The sequence below is a fragment of the Miniopterus schreibersii genome (genome assembly GCF_964146895.1).
Source record: "Miniopterus schreibersii genome assembly, chromosome: 15".
Classification (NCBI taxonomy): Eukaryota; Metazoa; Chordata; class Mammalia; order Chiroptera; family Miniopteridae; genus Miniopterus; species Miniopterus schreibersii.
Window position 1 is genome coordinate 41,635,287 of NC_138115.1, and position 14,317 is coordinate 41,649,603.

Genomic DNA, 14,317 nt, shown 5'->3' on the forward strand with positions numbered 1-14,317 from the left:
CGATAAAGCCCCTCCTAATGCCTTTGGTGCAGAGAGATTACCAACAACAGTCTTAAAATCACTCAAGCCACTGGCCGGGCCAAAGGTGTTGAACTACAGATTTTCTGAATTTCAAAACTTTCCCTATGTGAGTGGGCTGGGGGAGTTTGGAGAAGAGAAAGGGAGAAGGGAAAGGAACAGAGATTTATTTTTCTGCTGTGCATGCATGTGTGTGTGTGCATGTGTGTGTGTGTGTGTACACGTACAACTGGAGTCCACCAAGAGGGGTTTTTCAGGGTCAGTTCCAATGCACTCTGTTCTACAAAGATTTCAACACCTTCTTAGTAAACAAAGGCCAAAGAACCTGAGGCGAACAGCCAAAGAGGACGTGGTCTTTCAACACTCCCATCTGAAAAACACTGCGGAGGAACTTCCCGTATTAAGGTAACTGACCACATAAATCTTCCCGTGGAGACACAAGTTCTCTGTGTTTCTCACAAGTGTTTCGTTTGGATCACAGCTCTTCAAGGATGGGCTGGGGAGGGGGAGGGGAGGGGGAGGGCAGGGAGGCAGGAAGGGGGGGCATCAGGAAGGTGGTGCCCTGTTCAACTGCCCTCCAGAAAGAAAGAAAAGGCCCTGGCACATGTGCCAAGTTCTGCGGCATAAATACCCTTAAGATGCCGACGTCTACGGGCTGATGGGACATGACTCACTCAGAGCGGGGAGGACACGGACACCATGGGTTCCTGCAGGGCGGTGAGATCCACCGCAGCAGAGAGATGCCTGGATGTAAACTTTCTGCGGCCTGGTTCCCGCTTCCTCGTGGAGCTGCAAGAACAGACCTTTTGTTTAAAATCCTTCTCAAATGTGAAAAGCAGGTGCTTTGCTTTCCCTGCAGCACCTGCAATAATATGCAGAGCATGGATTTCAGGTCCCCCATGCTCTTGAGTTAATTTTGCTGGATTAAAGAATATTTAGACTCTCGTGAGTAAGGCTGGCCAGGGTGTTGTGAATTCCAGATGGGGTCCTGGCAGCTTGCTCATCAAGTTCTGCTATTAGCAGCTGCAGCCTTCAGAAGTTGAGGCTGGGGGTAGGGTAGGAGGGGGGGGGGGCTCACGCTTAGGGAAAGGATGGAAATATTAAGACTGTGTCACCATTTACCAAGGGTTACTTAAAATATAGTTTAATTTTGGTAGAATGTGCTTAAAGAAATGTTTCCAATCCAAATTTTTAGTTGATTGATGGGTAGACATCATTTGTTTATACATTAGGAGTACATGTAACTTGCAATAAATGTTTTTAATAAATTAATATACACTTGCAGTCCCTCCCTTCCTTCCTTCCTTCCTTCCTTCCTTCCTTCCTTCCTTCCTTCCTTCCTTCCTTCCTTCCTTCCTCCTTTCCTTCCTTCCTTCCTTCCTTCCCATTGAGTAATTACAAGGTTCTATGATAGGTGCTAGATTAAAACAATAAATAACATGAATCAGACATGTTGTCTACATGGAAGGGGCTCACAGTCAGGAAGAAGACACTCTTGGAAACACCTCCCTGAAGTACCATGTTTCAGGGTCTGAAATAGAAGGCTTAAAAGAACACAAAGCATGGAAGGAGTATCAACTCTGGCTGGAGTGAGGGGACAAAGAGGGGAAATCAAAGTAGAACTTGTAGAGTCATAACACAGAAATGTAAAAGCTGAGAAGCCTGACGACCAGGAAGGTGGGACAGTGTGCATACAGTGTGAGAAGGGACAGATGGAAATCCATCAGTTGACCGGGGCAATGCAAGGACTTCAGTCTGCCTGGAGACTTGGGGACAAGAACCGAAAAGCGCTCTGTGTATCAAGATGCCAGGAGAGCCCTGGCTAGTTTGGCTCAGTGGTTAGAGCGTCGGCCTGTGGACTGAATGGTCCCAGGTTTGATTCCGGCCAAGGGCATGTACCTCGGTTGCAGGCTCAGTCTCTGGCGCCAGTCAGGGACCATGTGAGGATTAAAAAAAAAAAAAAAGATTCCAGGAGAAATTTTATCCTAAAAAATCTTGAAAAACATGCCAGAGTGTTGGCATTTCATCCTGCCAGCATTGAGGAGCTATCTGTGAGTTTCCAAGTGTGGAGTGATATGATCATTTCTGGATTTTGTTTTGTTTTGCTTTTAAGGATCACTCTAAGGTTGCTGCATGAAGAATGAATTGAAGGATAAGAAGCGGAGACCATGGACGCAGTTAGGATAGAATAATGGGCTTTGATGATGCTGTTGACCTTGGGGTCAAACTAATAAGGATGGACAAAGCAGAAGGAACTCAGGAATTTTAAGGAGACAGAATCGTTTGGACTTTGTCATCCTTCTGACGGAGGGTGAAGGAATGGTTTAAGTTGCCTCCCAGGTATCTTGTTAGGGGTGAAGGGTAGGGCAGGTACTTACTTAACGGTGGTGAAAGAAGGGACATTAGTGGAGGAGGGCCATAATTGGAAGAAAGATAACTAAAACCTAGGAAACTTATGTCTTCATTCCAGGCATCAGGGAAGGGAAGAAAAAAAAAAGACTGTGTATTGTTGCTTTAAGAATACTCCCTGGAAGACACACATGAGACTTCTGCTTACTTTCCCTTATCTGAGCTTAATAACATGTTTGCCCCCAGCTGCAAATGAATAAAAAAAAAAGTGGTCTTTATTCCAACTGAATATGTTACTCAAAAATATCCGATTATTAAGTGAAAAAGAGAAAGGTGATTTTAGGAGCAACTATTTGGAACCATTTGGAAATAGTTATTGGAGATGTACAATGCTAGATCTTATAGGGCCAGCTTCGTGCAGAGGGGAGTGTCAGGAAGCACCCCCAGGTTTCTGGTTTTGATGAAAGAATAGATGGTGGTTTCATTCAATCTGAGCAAAAGCTAGTTTGTGAGGAAGATCATGAACCCATCTTTGAGCTTGAAATACTTGTGAGACAACCAAATGGAAAACATATCTAACCGGCTGTGTTTAAATTTGAGGAGCTCAGAAGGTTAATCCCAGCTAGTGACACAGACTTGAGAATCATCGGTGTGGTGCTTAAAGAAAGGGAGTGGATAAGATAGCATGGGCTCCACTTTCCTTTTCTTACTGTGGCCTAAATGCGTAAGAGGATGTGGCTGGTAAAGGCAATATCCCAGAGGCTCCAGCTGTGACAGGCTCCATGTGGCCACTCTGAGAGCTGAAGGCAGGGGTCCCTTTTTCTGTATCCTCACATGAGTTGGCAGGGACTAGTATGGAAATAGGAAGCACAGGAAAGGCAAAGCCAGGGCGAAAAGAATTCTATGGAGAGTCTGGGGGTGAAGAGTTTCTTTACAGTGGAGTAAGTTTCCACAGCTCACAACAGAAAGCCTGAGGGGAGGTCAGGGGTGGGGAGGTCAGGGGTAGGAAGGAAGCACACTGCGGAAGCGTGTAAGAGCTGGCCAGAGAGGCCCACGCTACTGTGGGTGGCTGAAGATGGAGACACGGGTGTCAGGGTGGGATTCCTGTTCCTGAGCCTTAGCAACTGCTCATTCTTTAGGAAAAGGTTTTCTCAAAAGATTTGCTGGAGGTATAACTTTTTGCAAGGTAAACCAGTGTCCTAAATCCAAGTCATAGCAGAGGCCTGAGAACCCCACAAAGAGTGGACCTGGGCCACAGCCTTGAGCCTGCGCTCAGCGCTCCAAGGAGGGGCAGGATGAGCAGTAATTCTGAGACTCCTAAAGATGTGACCAGAGACTCCTTGAATGAGTGGCTCCTACCTGTCCAGCTGGGAGAGGGGAAAATCTTCTGATTTTCTCTAGAACATCAGCAGCGACTTTCAGTGGCTTAGAGATATGTCCTCAGTAGATGGCCTTCTGTTATTGATAAGGATCTATTTAGATCAATGGCTGGCAAACTGGAGCCCAAATTGGGCTCACTACCTGTCCTTGTAAATGAGGTTTCATGGAAACACAGATACCACCCTTCCTTCACTATTGTCTCTGACCACTTCAGTGCCACAACGGCAGAGCTGAGTAGTTGTGACATAGACTAAATGGTCCACCCAGTCTAAAGTGTTTATTATCACTCTTTTCAGAGAAAGTTTGCCAACTTCTAATTGTATAATCTATATAAAGCACTTAATCCTGTATCTAGTGCATGATAAGGGCTAATAAATAATAAAATATGTTTTTATTTTTACTTTTAAAGCCAAGTCTTGATTGCTAATGTCTTTGTTATTGGCAATTTAATTTTACAAGCTCTGGAAAAGAGATCCATCCTTGCTAATTTACATGTTATTGGTGGGAAAATTTTCATATCTCTCCATTTTATCTAAAAGTGTGTACATATAATTTCAGCCATATGGATCTTACGAGTGGGAAGATCATGCCTAACTCAACCATATGGAAATTATTTTCAACTTAAAAGCATCTAAAACCAACAGATGATTTCATCTTTTATATATGCAATTATTATGAAAGCCAAAATGTCATAGTTTTGGATGCCTGGACAAATGAATTCAGAGTTTTTTAAAATCACTAATACTGAATATAAAAAGGGAAGTAAAAGTGTGATTCAATTAGAGTATAGCATCAATATTTGTCACATATGAAAATTAACAGTGTTCTAGAATAGCACGAATAAGACAAAATAAGATTCATGGATCTTATGACCTATTTTCCATTTACTCTATGCACATGATTAAAAGATTTCAGCATTAGCCCTAGCCAGTTTGGCTTAATGGTTAGAACGTCCACCCATGGACTGAAAGGTCCCGGGTTCAATTCCAGCCAAGGGAGCATATCTTGGTTGCAGGCTCTATCCCCAACCCAGTTGGGGTGAATGCAGGAGGCAACCAATCAATGTGTCTCTCTCATATCAATCTCTCCCCCCCCACCACCACTCTCTCAGGAAATATCCTCTGATGAGAATTTTTTAAAAAAATTTTAAAAAAATTTCAGCATTAAAACTAAAATGCTGTAATATGGCAACACACTAATTGTTAACCCAAGAGAAGTTCAGAATTTGGTGGAAAGAAATTTCTACTTGGGAATATGGGAGACATACCTACTTAATGTATTTGATTAAATTTAGTGGGAATCAGTTATAGAATGTAATTTGAGAGTAGGTAGACTGAGTTGACACCTCATAAGGAAATACCAAAAAGTGACTTGTGAAATGAAAAGTAGCAATTTCACAGCTCCATTGCAAGGAGGCTTCAGTGTTGAGCTCGGGTAGTGATGGAAAAGGAAATGACTAATTTGGGGATGTCTAGCTGTGTTATGTTCAATCCTTAGCATCCTGGAGGGGCAGAGAAGTTCATGCCTTATAACATCTCAGCCAAGGTCAAATTTAAAGTAGCCACAGGTCATTCTCAATGCCTGTCCAGCTCCTCTTTTGACACTTATTTACCTTCTCATGAAGTCCCTTCCTTTTTCCCCAATGCCAATACTGTGATGATGGAAATGTCTCATATCTGCGCTACTCATGTGGAAGCCCCTAGCCACCTGTGACTCCTGAGCACTTGAAATGCAGCTAATGCAACTTAAAAACGGATTTTTTGTTGTTCAGTCTTAATTTAAATTTATGTTTAAATAACCAGATATGGCTGATAGTTGCCAGATTGGACATCACAGATTCTAACCTGAAGAGGTTTTAGATTATATTTGGAACAAAGAGGAATGCTGGGGATTTTTTTTTATAAAGGATGCTGGTTGATTATTGCTTGAAGATGTCTCCTAACTGTAGAAGAGACTCGCTAGATTTGACCCACTATACTCTGTACCTCTCACTACCTCTTATCCTTCAATATGTACTTATCCGGTGTCCCATTTCCCAAATGCTTTTCTTCTAGTTACTAATCTGATTAACTCAGTAACAGGTAATCACTAAAAGAGCTGAAAGTGTCAAGAGACAGTGTCTTCCCTGAAAGACATTTTTAGTCAGTTTGGTCTAAAGATAAATATCACAAGTTTTTAAGAAAAACAAATCATTCAAGTTAAGACTGAAAAAAATCACTTAGAAATTGTGGGAAATCTTTATAATACCCTATCGGTAAGAACAAATATATTTAGCATAATTCCAATTTTGTTTATGCATATATATAATCCTGAGGTGTTCAAACTATTGTATACAAAAAAAGTGTTATTATTTTATTAAGGTGGAAAAATGAGGTAAGGGATAAAACTGACCCTTTAATATAAGAAATTTCTAGAAAACCTGTAAAATGGAAAGAAAATTTATATAATCTGGATTTATTTGCTGTTTTTAGGTCAAGACCCATCTGTCTATTGTGGTCATGCATTAAAAAATTGTGTCAATTTCACTTATGACTAAAGTAAGTATATGTCCCACAAATCTGCCACCAAAACATCATCTTTCTGATGACGTTAATTTTTTTTTTCTAAGTTTCAGTATCTTTTCTTCTGAGATTCAGTTTCCCCACGTCAAATGGAGATCAAATGCCTGAGGGACCTCCCCGTGACTTAGCGCTCAGGGCCACACGCTGCCTGCGGTCACTGGGCAATCCTGAGGGGAGGAGATGATTGTGTCTTTAACAGAGTTTTAAAGAGCAGAATGTGCTATCCACCACATGGCATTGATTTTTATCCAATTATCATGTTTCTATTTTAGAGAGATTGCCATACCTCAACAAGCAATTGGAAAGAATTGACCCACAGTTCCCAGCTCAGGTCTACCTATCTCAATCACTGTTTCCCTTCCAGGTAGATCCCACACAGAGCCATCCCTGTCTGCTAGTGGCAAGTGACTTCTCCAGCCACCAAGCCCAGCCTTGGGAGAGAAAACGCTGCCTGCTTTTATTTAAAAAATAAGGCCAAGTCCTTTTTCTTCCATCTGGCTTCCACCTGACAGAGCTTAATCCTTGAAGGTAGTTTTACCTGAGCCTCTTAGCTATCTGATGCCTGTCATGTCATATTTTCAGTTGTCTATATTCTAAATTCTTTTCAAATGCATACACTTAAAAAGTTTAGATAAATTCTTAGAGTTAATGGAAAATGAAATTAACATTTGATGTGTATACATGAAAGGGATGTTTTAAATCCTTTTTCGTACCATAGGGACACTAATAGTGATAATTAACATGAAGGTAAGTTTTGATCAACTGAATATTAACAGAGAAATAAATTTTGATAAAAGTTGCTGCCTTAATTAAATTAGAGTGACATAATGAAAGATAAAATCGCAATTAAATATTTTTAATTGCCATCGAAAGAAAAATGGAAAGCAAAAAGTTACATAGGCGCGAGGAAGCAGAAAATAATTATGTCCAAAGGTAAAGTATGCATAATACAGCAAATAGTGTGACAACTTTTCCAATTTTAAAGATTAAAATTGTCTATTCTTCTCCGCACTTGACACAGAGATCCACCCTTCAGCCCCCTACTCCATTCTGAGGAAACTTGGAAAAACTCCATTTTAGAGCCCAGAGCTCAGGAGGAGAGAAACGTCTGACCTCCAAGTACACCTGGGTGGTCAAAAGATTTTCCTTTTGCATGAGGTGGGTCCTCAACAGCACAGGTGAGATTTGTAAACCAGAAAAATGTTTGTCTAATTAGGAACCACAAGGGGATTGTCTTCTGGTAAGAAGTGAAAAAGACATTGTAATGGACTGAATTGTGTCTCCCCAAATTCATATGTTGGAGTACCTGAGAATATGACTGTATTTGGAGATAGAGTCTTTATAAATGAGGTCACGAGGGTGGGTCCTAATCCAATGTGACCAGTGTCCTTATAAGAAGAGAAGGTTAGGACATAAACACACATGGAGGGAAGACCATGTGAGGACACCCAAAGAAGACAGCCATCTACAAGCCAAGGAGAGAGGCCTTAGAAGAAACCACACCTTCCCACACCTTGATCTTGGACTCCTGGCCTTCAGCACTGTGAGAAAATACATTCCTGCCATGTCAGCCACCCAGCCTGTGGTCCTTTGTTAGGGCAGCCCTAGCAGACTAAGACAGGCACCTTTCCAAAATTTCTAAATCCAGTTGGTTCCTACATCAAATCACGCATAGAAGAGCATTGAATATGTATCTCATTACTGTAAAAGGGAAAAATGCCATCAACCCGTGATCTGACTGCTACGGGTTTGTGGATGCTGCTCACAAGATTTTCTCACGCCACTTCCAAACACAATATCTCCCCCAAGCCAGAACTGAGATGTTTGCTTGGTTTTCAACTTTCAAAATGCCTAGCAAATGGAACTAGTAAGTGATTAGTAACACACGGTGAACATGAGAGGTGGGATAGAAGAAAAAGCTGTCTCCCTGCGGCCTTGTTGTCCAGGCCCTTTCCCCAGCTGGGTTCTCGGCAGAGGAACAGCTCTAAAGAGAAGCCACTGAGAACTTGAAAATCGGAGCTGTGCGAAACAATCAACCCCACTTCCCGGCACTCGTGTCTTTGTCAAGCAACAGGAACACCAGCGTTGCCCTAATGGAAGGTGGAACAATGACCTATTTATTCCGATATCCTGTCTCCTGCTGAGACTTATGCCAGGTTCTCTTGAGGAAGGGCTGAACACCACATAAGTACCCTATTGTGCACCACTTGATCTGGTATGAAGTGGGGGCACTTTGGAGAGTAGGGGAAGGGTGGTCTTCTTCCTGGAGCATGTGGGATGTGTAAACAATATCCAGTCATTCGCCCCCGAATTTGGATTTCTAGGGACCCTGGTTAGCAGCATTTCTGAACTACAAAAAAATATGCTGTGGAATGGTCGCAATGCACACACCACAGTGTATTTTATCATCTCCAACCACCTTTTGGTTTCTCTGTGTCTTGCCTTCTTCGCTTTCCAAAATCACCATGCCACTGCCTTTTCTAAGCTTTTTATTTTGACCTTGGGTAAATGTTATGTATTCGATTTTTCACTCTTCTTGCACATGGAATGTTAATAACTTCTAGTATTCCATATTGATTAGATGCATTAAAAATGTATGATCTCTAACTTTACCTGGAGCACCAAGACAATTATTCTATTTATCTCTACTTGATATTTACTTTTTTATCCAGCTGTTTAAAAAGCATCCCTCTGGAATGCTTTGAAATCCCAAATGCATTTTTGTATTTCCTACTACTTGCATTATTTTGTTAGAATCGAATGTTTACTCAATGAATTTTTTATTACATGTTTTGTATTTATTCATGAGGTTTCAAAAGACAGCAACAGTTTTAACTTCTGAACTGAGTAGCTGTATATTCTTATAAAAGTTTAAAAGTATCACAACATGTTCTCATTATATCTGAGTCCCTGGTTCTTCCATTGTTTGTAGCACTAGTGATGAGATGCCCTCAAACTATACAACTTGAAATCTTTACGTGGTCATGGTACCGATGAGACAAGAAGACCTTGGTTATTGTCTCCTTGGAGGAAAGATTTCAGTCAAGAGACAAAGTGCAGCAAACAAGCAAGAATGTATTGGCTACGGCAGAAGCACACTCAGGACAGTGAAACGAGGAAGGGCTTAGCATAGAAGCCACAGCAGAGCCAGGAGGGCTGCTTTGGCTCACCAGGAAGGCAGAGAAAATGGGGCCTTGGAGGAAGATTCAGGGGGTTAGCCCGGGACGAGCTGCTGCTGCCCGTTGCTCCCCAGGTTGCTAGTCTCGTGGATCCCTCGGAGTTTAGGAGATGCATGTCTGTGGGGGAAGGCGAGGGGGAAGAGAATGGTACAGGCGTACTCCCCAAAAGGAGACGTTTGCTGGGTCCTTTGTATTGAAGGTATTTCTCTCTCTCTTACAAGCAGGAATCTTAGGGGAGGCCTCAGGGAGGGTCTCAATAGAATATTCATCAGTTTTCTAGGGGTGCTCATTCAGGGTTATAGTCTCTGATGGTTGGTTGGTGTCAGGGCATGGGGTCATTAGTCAATGTAGTTGGTCCTGTGGCAGCCAAAGCTCCACTTTTCTGGGCTGGAGCTGAAATACAACTGAGACCTAGATGTTATCTTTAGGAAGGAAAAAGTCAGGGTTCTAAACCACATGACCAGCGATATGCTAGAGGAGGAAATGTCACCCTGGGGACAAGGTCCTTGTTTTCCCAGTTTTGCCCCTTGCTAAGCACCCAGGGCTTTCTGCCTTAGTGACCTTCTGTACCTGGCCCATGGTCCTTGCTCTGCTCATGTCTGTCTAACTGCCTATTACAGTAGAAGCTACAAGAAGATAGATTAAAAACTCACCTGAAACATTATTGCAAAGCAATTTTCTCTGAAAGGAATGCCCTCACTGAAGTGACCATAGGCTTCATATGGGATAATGCTCTTTTAGAAGCACTAGAAACTAGGGCATAGTCAGAGTGCTGTTCAGGGTAGCCTGTGGGGGTGCATGAAAAATTGGCAGAGAATGAAGGGACAAGAGCCACTCACATTGCATTTCAGCTTGCACTTATTCTGGCCAAGCTCCTATTGTCTGGTTCTGTAAATCCATAAAAATAATATTTTATATTGTTTTCATTTTATGAGAGCAATGTTATCAAACTCAATGCATACACTGATTCAAAATGTATAAAATACAAAGCAGTCTGCCCATATAACCTGAAGTTTACAACGATGCAAGCAACTTGGGGAAATATCCAGAAAAGAAAGTTATCTCATGTGAGATAAAAAGGAAAAGGCCAACAAATGAATCCCATTTGACTGACCCATCCATGCTACACTCAACAGTCCTGGCACCAGGATACTTTGCAGAAATGGTGGAGTAGAGTTTCCATTTAGTGATGTAGGGGAAGAAAAATCTTTTTCTCTCTACCTTCCTTGGCTCAACACTGGGGCCCACAAATCAAGCTGCTTAAAGATATTCACACGAGAAAAAAAAGCAGTTTTAATGTTATATGTATGCACTACACATCACAAGAAAAATGTGGCTCCAGGAGGCAGCCAGATGACGGAGGTTTATATACCATCTTAGGCTAAACAAAGAAAAAGGGGGCTGCTGGGTAGCAGAGGCAAGTTTTGGGAAAGTGAAGAAAAGAAAGGAATGATAAATAAGGGTTGCCTTGTTATGCAGGTTAGAGTCTCTCAGGTGGTGAGCTGTGCTCTTCCTGGTATAGAAACATCTCTACAAATGGAAACTTCCTTTAGAAATATAAATTTCCTTTGTAAAAGGGGAAATTAATGTCATATTTTAGGCAGTTAGGGTGAAGTAGAATGCTTCCTGTGCCTGCTGGCTCTCAACTGCCTTTAGGTCAAAAACTCTATACCAAAGTGGCATAGTTTGGGGTGGCATTTTCTGGTACTCTTACGTGACATGTTAATCATAAATTAATGAATGTTAAATTCATCACTTTCCACTCTTCTGATTCTAGAGAATTAACACACTTCATTTCATCCCAGAAAAACTGCTAAATAATTTAAGAATATAATTTGCTACAAAGCCTTTTGTTTTGTAATAGAGGCTGGGAAAATATTTCTGTAGAGAGCCAGATATAAATAAATACAGGGCCAGGACTAGGGTAAAGGAAGTGAGGTATCAAGGCACAAAATTTAAGAAAGCTCTCACTCTTGGGGTCATTCAGGTGGCCCTGGGAATGAATGCCTACTTAAATTTTGCACCCTAGGTACCTTACTCACCCTCGTCCTGATCATGAGTACATCTGTCAGGCTTTGCAGGCCAGATGGTCTCTTGTACCTGATACCATTGTAATTAGCTAGTTATTAATAATAGAAAAGGAGCAAAGGAAAGGCCAGACATTATAGGCATGTCATTTGGGCAGCTTCACCAGGAAGCTGCAGCTTTGCACTCCCCAGGGAACCACTGCAAAATACTGGAGGAAGGGGACTGGAAAAAGGGAAGATAGATGTGTGCCCAGTAAAATTGGGGTGACATAGGGAAGGTATTTGTCTGTTTATCACACCTGAGGACAGAGGTGGTTGGCCAGAATAGGTGTGGCCACTCCAAGCACTCGAAAATTTGGGAATACATAGTCTCCTAAACAAAAGAGTTTGCTCTCCTGGTGCACTTGACTCTTGGTTTGTGGGGCTCTTTTGCTCCTGCTTCCTTGCATTTGCCCCTGTGGCCCATGGTCATGTGAACCCCACACACACTGAACTAATGGACTAAAGCAGGAAACATAAGCTAAACTAGCCTGTTGCTGAACTGGATCTGGCTCCAACATGGAAAGGAAACTCTGGACCCTGGCTCTGATTTTAACTTTGCTAAAGCCCCAGCTACATTTCTATGACTTGATGAAGGGAAAAAGGACTTCGGAAACTCAGAGATTTAATTCCATGGAAATAAATCTTTTTACTATACCTCATCCTCCCATGGGGGCCTCTGGGATTTCTTATTCCAGTGGTACCCCAAGAACCCCACCCCATGAGGAGCTGGAGAAGAAGAGGGCCTCTCCCCTCCATTAACTCAACTACACAACTCTGACATTATAGCACCATAAACACTTTGGATAATACTAAATGCACAGGCGTGGCTGTGTTCCAATTAAACTTTATTTATAAAAACAGGCAGTGGGCAAGACTTGGCCTGAAGTCTATAGTTTGCCAACTCCAGTTCTATGGGGATATTTAAAGCGAATATAACTGTTATGTTACTTGATTTGCCCATTAAATTTCATCAGTAGACAGAAAATGTTTTATGCCAACAAATGACATCTATTGAAAAACAAGTTTCCAGAACATTTCTTGGACTTACATAATACTGGAAGGAAAGTTCCAAAAGTGAGATTGATTTCTGGGTTAAGACATATATATATGTTTTCACACCTTTTAGAATTTCTTTCTTTTTTTTGGAGGGGACTTTCAAGCACTCACCTCCTAGTTCACTTTTCAAAATGCTACTCATCCTTTAAAAGCTAAATGTAAAAGTTGCTTCCTCTATGAAACTCTCTTTGCATCACTTCCTGCGCCCCTCATACAAAATTACTCACCCTCTTTCTGTGATGATACAGCCTTTGGTTTGGAATTCTATACCAAATCTTCAACCTGTCTCAGGTTATATTAGCTATACATGTGTGGAATCCTCACTAAACTGTACAGGGAGGGCCCATACTGAACTCACTTATTTTCCTAAATTCTAAAGTGTATTGTATTGCTGGTGGTCTTTAAATATATATTGAAATAAAGCAAATTGATACTTTGCATTGATTTGTTCTTCAGATTTTATAAAATGCCACTCTTACAAATCACTCTTATACCACAGCGCTCCAAAAAGGAGTGCCCCGAAGCCGTGTGGCAAGCATGCATGCAGTCTCTTGGCTCTAGATCAGGATCACAGCCCACACTTTATATTTTAACAAGCTGATATACCACCCACCAGTTAATTATTATACTCTCATTTTCTGATGCTATGTAACTCAGGATGAGAATGCTCAAAGAGTCCAAACATGCTGTCCTTTATTAGAGAAAGATTAATTGTAAGCTATTTTTCAAAGTTATTCAGCCAAATGCTATGACATCTGGGATTTTCTTCATAATAACCTCGTGGTGCAGGGGAACAGAGGGCACAGATGAAGCAAGAATGGTCATGAGCTGATGATTATTATACTTAGGTGACGGATTCACAGAGGCTCGTGTACATTTCTCTCCAGTTTTGTGTATGCTTAAAATTTACCAATAAAAAAATAACAGCTTAGGTAAAAAGTAAAGCTAGTTTAAAGTCTGCCTTTGACTTTGATAAATACATTTTTCTTTAGAGGCCAATCCACAGAATGGTGGATGGATAGATGGTAGATAGATGATAGATAGATGATAGATAGATGATAGATAGATAGATAGATAGATAGATAGATAGATAGATAGATAGACAGATAGACAGATAGATAGATAGACAGATAGACAGATAGATGATAGATAGATGATAGATAGATAGATAGATAGATAGACAGATAGATAGACAGATAGATAGACAGATGATAGATAGATGATAGATAGATGATAGATAGATAGATAGATAGATAGATAGATAGATAGATAGATAGATGATAGATAGATAGATAGATAGATAGATAGATAGATAGATAGATAGATAGATGATAGATAGATGATAGATGATAGATAGATAGATAGATAGATAGATAGATAGATAGATAGATAGATAGATGATAGATAGATAGATAGATAGATAGATGATAGAGCATTTCCACTGTACTCACTTTTCAGACTTTCATTTGTCTTATCCTAGTTTCTTCTAGACCATCATCCATTGGCCAGTGCTTATATTCACAGCTCTGGTAGTTTTTTTATCGTCTTAGCCAAAAGTAGAGTAGTGTGACATAATGGTCGGTGGCGGGGAGGAGTGGAATGGGGGAGACCCTCTCACATTAATACTAGCTAACTATTGAGTACATAATTTAGACAATTTGAAGTGCTGTGTATTAATACATTGAATCCTTCTTGTATACTAACC

General features: G+C 41.1%; 1 protein-coding gene across 4 annotated transcripts in view; it reads right to left on the bottom strand.

Annotated features, from left to right (window-relative positions):
• Nucleotides 1-14,317, bottom strand: part of LOC308567671 (uncharacterized protein) — a 275,010-nt gene that overhangs the window by 243,458 nt on the left and 17,235 nt on the right. For 2 of the 4 annotated variants that reach the window (XM_081159492.1, XM_081159491.1), the window contains exon 2: nucleotides 693-807. The exons of the other annotated variants lie outside the window; for them this stretch is intronic. The gene's annotated coding sequence lies outside the window, so the exon portion shown is untranslated. The remainder of the gene's footprint in view (nucleotides 1-692; nucleotides 808-14,317) is intronic. 4 annotated transcript variants of the gene reach the window in all.